This window comes from Corvus brachyrhynchos, unplaced genomic scaffold (genome assembly GCF_000691975.1).
Source record: "Corvus brachyrhynchos isolate BGI_N302 unplaced genomic scaffold, ASM69197v1 scaffold5, whole genome shotgun sequence".
NCBI lineage: Eukaryota > Metazoa > Chordata > Aves > Passeriformes > Corvidae > Corvus > Corvus brachyrhynchos.
In genome coordinates, this window is record NW_008238321.1 from 3,555,506 (window position 1) to 3,565,308 (window position 9,803).

The window sequence follows — 9,803 nt, forward strand, 5'->3', positions numbered from 1 at the left end:
GGCGGTCACCGAGCATGTGAAGCACAACTCCCAAACCCCGCCTCTCTTCCCAGACAGACACTCCCCCTTTCCCTTTAGTTACGCTCGCTTCCTCCGCACATTGGTGTTTCAGTATGCAGTTCGGTGGTCAATCATCTGACAAAGAATGAGTCAAGCGGTTAAAAATAAATCCAGCAGTTGCTGGAGCAGCATTCGCTGATACCTAAGAAAACTACTGCTGAGGGCTCTCTCCCTTTCCCCCCTTCCTTCTCCCTGCCCCCACCTCAGAACACTGCTGCAGGCAGCAGAAATACTTCATCTTTGCCTGACCGGCACATTCATTACTCATTAAATTTCACCAGTAAACAAAGCTGCACAGTGGCATTTCAAAAAGTTACGTTAAGGAACCTTTCCACCCACCCCAACCCCAGGTCTAGTTTCAGAGACATTTATCTATCAGAGGTAACTGGGAAAACCAGAGATTATTTCCATGCCTTTCCTTGCAGTATGGGAGATTCTGTTCCTTGTTGTAAATATCTAAGCCCCGAGTATTTTATTATTTTCCTTTTTGCATTAGTTACACATCTCATTATTCCCAGCAGTTTCATGAGTATTTCCTCCCACAGTTTCTGATCTGCCATTCTCTGCTGCACATCCCATTTATCTTACATGAGTCATCAACTTCATTGTCAACCTGGAAGATTTCAGGGAAATGGATCTCCTCTAATTATCTGCCATTGGCCATGAGGGAACAGCAGACAAGTCTGCATTTAATTTCCTGTACTTAGAGAAAATAAACTATACATAATGTTAAGTAGTCTCTACATGTCAACCAGTAACTCTGGCAGGTGTATTTTCCCTTCCCTTTGGCCTAAAAATGCTGTAATTGCACACATTTTCAACACCTCTACTATGTATTTTAAATCTTTCAGCCTGAAATTATAAAGGACATCTCCATTCAGAAAAAACTTGTTTCACTTCCACAGAATCAGATTTAGAAAGATCTATATACAATCACAAACACCTGATACAGAATTTTTTGAAGCAGAAACTAGAAAAAAAATGTAACCATCTTTTCCTCTTTGAATCTCTCTACAAGACAATCATTCAGCACCGACTCTTCACCTTTACAGTGCACTACCGGGGCAAGTGATACCACAGGGTGTGAAGCTGCCTGACCCAGCCAGCAGGATTTGGAAGCCTCTCCCTGTTTGCCTGCTGCTGGAAGAAGCGAGACCTAGATCTGCTCAGAACTGCAGCCTCAAAGGAGGCATGAGCTCACCAGGCTTTAGCAACTTCTTGACATGTAACGAACTGACAGTACAGGCAAAAAACTCTTTGCAGCATGAATGATTTGAGGCCACTCTCCCAACCTAAAAATCAGTTGTTTGCACATCATTTGCACAAAAATTATCAGCTTAAATTATGTTTTGCTTAAATACAAGCTACAGACTATTCCAATACATTTGCTTTTGCAGTGATTTTTACTGAACAGAAGAAAAAAAATACTGTGGAAAAGCTCCTTCATAAATCAAACTAACTTCCTCACTGCCTGCAGCTGAACACTTACTGTGCATAAGAAACAAAGTTACTGTTGAGAAACTCCACACATTCAGAAAATAAGAACTCAGGCAGAATACAAACACATACTGCTTAAACACACACTAAACTCTGACACAGTCAAAACAGAATCTTACACACTTACAGATATAACAGATTATAACCCCACATTTTCATTGTGCCAAGAGAGAAGTTAAAAGTTTGGATGGATTAATTATATTCTAACAGTATAACAATACATAACAGCAGAATTTTTTTCAAGGGAAGGGTACAGTGCACTTCGCACACTCTGATTTCCCAATGATTCAGAAAACAGAATACTTTGAAATTTTAAAAATTCCATGCTGTAATGAGGAAGCGTGTAATTAAAGAACCCAGAGTAAGACATTTTCCTTCAAACATTGTATTTCTGAAGGAAGATCTATCCATTCCTATCTGTTTATAGTGCTTTATATAAACTGTGAGTGCCCAGTGCTCATGTGAAAGCTGGTCACAGTAACAGCAGTGGGGTGGGAGTGGTTCAAGCCTTCAGGAGCATTTCTCTTGTTCAGAAAAATGAGTTTACCCAGGAGTTCGTGCTATCCACTCCTCCCCCTTTCCAAGGGTACCCATTCAGAGCAGATCAATGTGCTTCAGCTCCTTGGAGTTATGCCTAATATTCAGCTTTAAGTTCACCTCTTAGATCAAGCTTAGCACAGAGATGAATATTTTAAAAGACCTTCAAGAAGTCTGATCAAAATCTCAACAGTAAAAACAGCAAAAAACTTTAGTAAGAAAAGCAGGAATCACAGAATTTATGTAAAATAAGAATGAGGAAATTCTTGTACAGACTAGGAGAGATGAATGGTCAAAACGATGCTGTGTATTTTTCATGTAACCAAATATTGTCGTTGCCAATAAATGCTATACAATATTGAATAGTTGGATGGGGGCAGACATAACAAATGAAGACAAAGACGTAACAAATGAAGACAGAGAAAAGATGCCTTTGAAGAAGAAAATAGTTCTGCTTTGGATTCAGTAATACTGTGAATATTGAGAATATCTGGATATTCTGCTCAAGGAAAAGTTTCTCTTAAATCCCTGCATGAAGAATAACATTTATCTCCCACATCGTGAAAAAATATTCCTATTCCAACAACCTCTTGTTTTCCCAGCAGTCTTGAATATACATTAATCCAAGCTCAATTGATAACTTGGTTTTACTGGTTACTTGAATGAGCAACAATATAGTTCTTGTATTTTTAGTAATAAGGCTTCAAAGAAAAACTAATCATCATCTCAACATGTCTGCTGGAAAAGTCTCAAGCTCTGAGACAGTTTCACAGGCACCTGGGGGCATCTCACAGCTCCCAGCTCCATAGCACTGGAACATGGAAAAGCGGATGTTCTTATAAAGGACTTTGTCAACATTCCTAAGAGCTGTATTAGAAGGAACAGAAACACTGTTAGCACGTTCCAGTACTAAATTCACCTGCTCACTACCAATAGCCAGTGTTCAAAGGTATCCTGTGCAGGTCCCATGTGAATCAAGGCAAAGAGCCACCTGTGATCCCCATTGCTGACCTACCTGCCATTTAAGGGCTCCCTCTTCCCTGCCCAATGAAATAACTTTGTAACTCCCCTAGAATGGTTCACATATGTTCTTACCTTTGCATGCTAAAGCACCACAGTGACTCCTCAGATTTACTTATGCACTTTCAAATCTGATGGTAATTTTTTAAGCTCTTATGAAGTAAAAGATACACAACAAGCTCTTGGTTTCAATGAAAATTAAATCTGTTAGAATTTGCATTATCTTCAGAGGGCAGAAGTACCGCTCATTTGAATTTCAATTTAAGTTGAATATATTGCATAAGAGTGGGTGAAATGAAGAAAAAAGGCCTCAGAATGGAACGTCTCTGTCAGTTCCATAAACCAGAATCCAGTAACATCTCATTTAATAGCAATGTATTGCACAAGTTTTTCATAAACGTTTGCTTTACGTCTAAGGTCATCAGCGTTTGCTCCTTCCATTCTTCTGCAACACAGATTTCCAAGTGTTCTGCCAACCTTCAGCCTATGGAAAAAGTGTTATCTAAAAAGTGGAAGTGTCTAGTAGATACTAACCAAAATTCCAAAGCACAGGAGGAAGCAATGCAGCCCCACGGTACCTCCCCAGTGCCTGCTTGTCTGCCTCTCACAACAGACCCTTATCTGGGTGAAGTATCAGTGATCTGCCGAGTGACATCACTGACTGGGAGCCACTGCACAACCTTACTAAACATCAAGTAACTAAGCAACAATTGCTTTAACAGTACATTCCAACTCTTCACATCATATGGAACTCATTCCTTTGCAATCCCATAAAAAAGAAAAACAAAACCAAACCAAATGCCCTCGGGTATTTAAACTCTTTCACTACCACAGTAACATTTTTAAGTGGGGAAAAAAGCCTAATTACTCAAATATCTATTTCACCTTGGCTTTACATACACCTTGATGAATATCTTGGTGCTTTATATTGTGTTAGGATAATCTAGTTCTTGATCATGGTGTAGTAATTTCTTCACATAGGAAAATAGTGCTCTGACTACACAAACTAAAGCATTAGTTTACATAACCCCTATTATAATTAATTCTATTACTCCTATAAACATTAAGAACATTACTTCCAATTGTTAATTAAGGGGTTTTGTTTTGGAGGGGGGGGGTCTGTTCTGCCTATATTCTCTACCATTGTGGCAACAAAGACCCAAACAACGCAAATAATGGTCACCATCTACCTCAGTCACTCTTCTCAGAAAAATACCAAACACTTACAGTGATGTCAAATTTGTAAGTCTGCATGTTCTGCTTCTCTTCTCCCACTAAAACCCACACAAATTCCTTTTAAGGGAGGACATATGTTGGCAGTATTCACTGCTTAAATGAAAACTACCTTCCATTTGGTCTTGTCCATATACACAGCTAAATTAATAAATATTTTTAAAGTGTGTATATAAAGTACATAAAAATACGCATTTTTGTATATGTTTAACTATACACATCTACATTTGACTGCATACATATAAATCCTTTAGAGGACAATATTTAGTCACCCATTGTGCTACCTATGATTTGCAAAAGATGCCTACAATAAGTGCTGCACACCAATTACCAGTTCTGTTTGCTCCGTGTTACTTTCTTGTAGTGGCCCTGTCACAAGGTGACACTTCAATGATAACATTTGCAGTTAGGATTTAGTTCTAACAACTTAAAACAATTATACAATGGAATTTAAAATTAACTCAACATTCTTTTCAAGCTGTGCATTTAGTTATGCACAAAGAATTTCAAGAAAAAAGGTCAGAATAAGACAGTTTGATCAAGCAATCTCTTTAAAGGAAAACATGCTTTCTGTATCTCCTGTAATCACTCAAATGCCAAGCCCTCAAACAAGATTTCATATATACCAGATGCCTTGAATTGAGTCAGTCACAGGTCATGTCTCCTGTGTTAATCTCTTCACAATAAGCAGATAATTAAAAAAAATAATATCTATAAATCAAACTAAAATGATGGAATGTTTGTTTAGAAGTTTACCAAATGGAATGACCCTGCTGGAATTCTTTCATGTAGCCTGTGAAAATGTCAGAATATATTCCATTTAAGAGGTCACAGTCCCTAGAGATCTCTGAGTTTTGGCTTGTGTGTCTTTTCACATGCTTTAATATTTGAAAATTGTTCCTTGTAGACACTGACTGATGGCCTGGGAATGCTAGGATTGTGGGAACTGGCGGTACCAATGACAAAGACAGACTTACTGGGAAATCAGTACCTACTCAGTTTGCGCTCTCATCTCGGAACAGATAGGACAGCATTCAAATATTTACAGGGAGACCAATGGACATTTGTTTTTTCTACTGACGTTAAAAACCAAACAAAACCCCAAAAACACGCCCCCAAAAAACAGAGCACTCCCAAAAAAACCCAAAGCATGGAGACAAATATATATTAATTACAATATGCTGTGTGTTTTTACCAAAGATGATTTAGTAGAATATTTGCATGGGATGTTCCATGGGCTATTAAAATCTTAATGCAAAGACAAACCCCAGAATCACGGAGGCTGGCAGCAGCCTCTTGAGATCACCTGGCCCAAGCCCTGCTGGAGCAGGGTCAGCTGCAACAGGCTGCCCAGGACAGTGACCAGTCTGATTTTTAGTATCTCCATGGGTGGAGATTCCACAGCCTCTCTGGGCAACCACTGTACACACACACATTATTTATGCACTACACTAAAAATGCACACACACATTTCTACTGTAAACTTACACAAACTGTCCACTTCTTTATCTAGATAGGTCTGTCAGGATACACTTCCCCTGAAGTCTGGTTTTGTGGGGGGTTTTTATGTTTGTTTTCCTGATGTTGTTGGGGGGTGGTGCTGTTAATCAGAGTATCTGCATGCTGTTTTCCAGATCTCACTGCTTTCAGCTTAGTGATTATGAAACTGCTGAATTTAAGACGACATTTTCAATTACTTTCTGTGCCAAGCTATTACTTTAATCAGAACTAAGTTTTCCATTTTTTGTTCTCTAGACTTTCCACTAGCCATTTTTCTACACTATGTCTCTCCCAGCTCTCTCAAGAAAATAAATTCTAAGCACAGTGACCTACCTATGTATCATTACAAGAGGAAAAAACACACCTAATCACTGATGTTAGAGGAGTGGAGAAAAACCTGTCATATACAGATGCAAGGAGAATGTCCTGAATGTCACCTGATTCCCTAACATCAAATTTGGAGTTCAAATCTATTCATTGCACAGAGGATTGAGGATTTGTTCAGAAGCCATAAAACTATGCCAAGAATGTATGTTACCAGTGCTACATACTGAGGGAGTGCAAGATAAGAGATAACAGGCAAACTAATATACCACAACTCTTTTAGATGCCAGAAAAATTCCCTTGGATCATCAAATTTATTTAAGTAATACCATTAGGTTAAGTGGGATGTGGATTTCATTCAGTTATTTTAAGAACTGTGTCTCCCAGCTGACTTGACTGGTCCCTTAGGAGGACTCAATATACACCATTTGGAGTATTTGTTTTTGTTTGGGTTTGTGTTGGGTTTTTGTGTGTGTGTGTGTTCCACCTTCCCCTGAATTCCCCACAGTTCCCCACGAGCTCTCCAGCACCAAAGGAAGCTGCAATTCTCACTTGACCTTCGGTGTGTCTGGGTCTCCACTCCTGAGTGTCCCTGTTCTTACGCAGCCAGGGGCATTGCTTTCTTTGGGCTGATTTATGCTTATTGAGATTTTACCAGTCTTGCTTTAAGATGTTCACTGTCCCAAGGCTTTTTTCCTATAAAACATCCAAGACTTGGTTCTTCTCTCAATTAGCCCAATTAGGAGAACATGTGCTGCCAGCCATGGGAGGCACAGCACCGCCTTCTCTACTCTCCTCCAGTTCATGATACACAACCCCAAAGAGAAGCAGAAGCAATCCCGTTCCTACACTGACTCTGAGTTTGGAGGAGCAGACACCTCACAGCCCCCACCACCTCGAACAGAACTGCTTCTCTACCACGAAGAGGGCAGGGAACGGGCACACTCCCCTTCTGACAGGATTTTTGGCCAGATGCAGAGCTGAAGGGCAGTCAGTGGCCTGGACAGGAGCCAGCCACTTATCCACCCATTTTTCAAGGACATAACCAGGCTCCCACCTGTGGATGACAACTGCACAAGAGCAACTTACATGTCTCTTTTTCAGAAATTAGTAGCCACTGTGACAAGAAGATTTTGGCACAAGGAGATAGTCAAGGAAGCCACTGCAGAGCCAAGAGAGACTGCTGTAAAACACAAGCTCAGAGCCTTCTATTTTACGTGTACCTTGAAATAATGATTGCATGGCTCCTCATACCCTGACCTTCACAGCTCCCTCTACCAGCCAAAGTGGTATGCTCATCAATTCTGGAAAAGTACTAATTCAGCATGCAAAAAAACTCTGGTCATGCACTGCTTCCTTTTTTTGATGGTATCTACATGTGCAATCTCTTCCCATCATTTGGCTCTGAAACAGCAGGTTGGAAAGCTGCAGGCAGCATCATTCCCATCCACCCTCCTGCTGTCAGCAGCAGACAGCCTATCCTTGCCTCCCTTGCCACCTCCTGGCTCTCAGACAGAAGCTCGTGAAACTGTGGTACAGTGTGTGGGCAGCACATTGTTCTGACTGGTACTTGGGCTGTGCCACGCTGCTGCTACTCTCATCAGCCTTCCTCCACTGCAGCCCAACTCAGCACCCAGTCATCAGTCTTCTCCCTCCTGCTCCCAATGAGCCTCCTCCATGGCACTCTTCCCTTCCCCCAAGCTGTCCTTCCTAAGGACACAGCATCTTGCCTAAAAAGCACATACACTGGACCCAACCTGGCATCCTTCAGGCAGGGATGCAAACCCAGAGCCTGTTTACCAAACTCCTTTTTTGTGAGCAGCCCCACTGCTCATGACAGGGACTGTACACCCGTGGTTGTCATGAGACTGCCAGAATCACAGACACATCTTCGTCATCACTCAGGAGGTGACAAGTGTGAAAAGCAGAACCAATGAAATGGTAACTTTTGCTGCTTTTTAGCAAGTGGAACAAGAGTTGGCCTCCAGAGAAACAGGCACGATAAGACACTGCAATATACAGAGCACAGGTTGACATGATCAATGTGCTGTATGTGCTGCCTAATTATCCAGAAAGATACAGACTAACGAGAACCTGAAATTAGTTTCATTAACAATCCAGTATTGCCCGCAGCCATGAACTTGAAAACAGCTCAAATGAAATAGGAGAACCTTAAAATTGTGACAGTCCAGGAGACCAATATACAACATCCACCTCTCAAAATTATCCATTTGTCTTTATTCAGGGAGTAAATACCTGCATGTAGTAAGTGACTGGAAATGCTTAAGCTCCTAATGCATTCCAACTGTTTTATTATTGATCTTCTGCTGGAAGTTAAAACCTCTTCAACAGAGTTGGCACAGCATATAAATGTTCCTTTGTAAACTCAAGGGACAATAATTCCACTGCAGCTTAAACTAACCATGAGAATTTGCAGCAAACCCGCTGAGCTGTGCCCACCCAAACTCTTACACCTGCTTTGCTCTGTGACTGGGATCTCTGGGGCAGAGGGCAGGGGAGAGAAGGAAAATGTGAAAAAGGAGAAGGTAATAACAGCTCCAGTGACTGCTGGCTCACCAGGCATGCTGTGATTACCTCCATGGTAAACAAAACCAATCCAGAGCAGAAGCCTCCTACCCTTGCAGTGACATTGGAAAAGCTGGAAACACGGTTTCTGTACTAACTTGTGCAAGTCAGCTTAACAACACTGCAGAACAACACTAGAACAGTTCAGCCTTCTACTGGACTACTGCCAAAAGACTAATTCAAGTAAACAAAGATTTAAAGGATCACTACCAAAGCTCACAGTAAGCATAATGCTTCCTGCATAAAAATATCCAACCAAAAAATACCCTGAAACACTTCAGAATTTTTTTAAGTGCCACCGTATTTCTGTGAACTGCAATCTCTTATGCTTATTCACTTTATAATGTAGTCACATGCTAAAATACTCTTGCAAATATCCAGTGTTTGGTAAAATGTAACAACAAAGACCAAATATTAAAACTACTTTTAATTTGAACCCATCAAGTTCAACATTCACTTTTACAAATCTTCTTCTGACTTTCATCATTTCTACAAAAAAAAGTGTTTCTAACCAAATTAACCAAAATTACTAAATCTGAACTTATAGCTAAGCAATAGTTTGGCTGCTCTGGAGGTTTGACATGACACAGATCAATGACACCACATCCATTTCAGTTTTACAGGAAATTAAGAAAAAACAATTTTTCCAGAAGTGTACTAATACTGAATTAAACTTTCTGGGATAGAATGTGAAACATTAATTATGTATTATTTTGCAGAAAAAAAACCCTGTTCTTGAAAATTATCTCTTTTTTTCTGATAATAATACAACTCTCAAAAACATTTCATAAATACTTGTAGTATACACCAGCTGTAGTTTTAAAACTACTTAAAAATCTACACAGCTCCATTGTAGGCCCCAGAGTGTGCCCGCTGGTTCTCCAAGAGCTCTCCTGGCGGGTGAAGCTCCCGGGACAGACTTCCCAACCCCTGGCACACCTGGACGTGGCAAGAGCAGGCGAGGAGAGTCCCTCGCGGTTACGGCGCGGCCCATCCCCGTGACCCCGCGCAGCCCGGGCACTCACCATTCTTGCGCTCGGTGAGGG

At 40.7% G+C, this 9,803-nt stretch overlaps 1 protein-coding gene across 1 annotated transcript in view; it reads right to left on the reverse strand.

Annotated features, from left to right (window-relative positions):
- Nucleotides 1-9,797, reverse strand: part of MKL2 (MKL1/myocardin like 2) — a 52,136-nt gene extending 42,339 nt beyond the window's left edge. The window contains exon 1 of the mRNA XM_017733960.1: nt 9,783-9,797. The gene's annotated coding sequence lies outside the window, so the exon portion shown is untranslated. The remainder of the gene's footprint in view (nt 1-9,782) is intronic.
- Nucleotides 9,798-9,803: the final 6 nt, after the last annotated feature.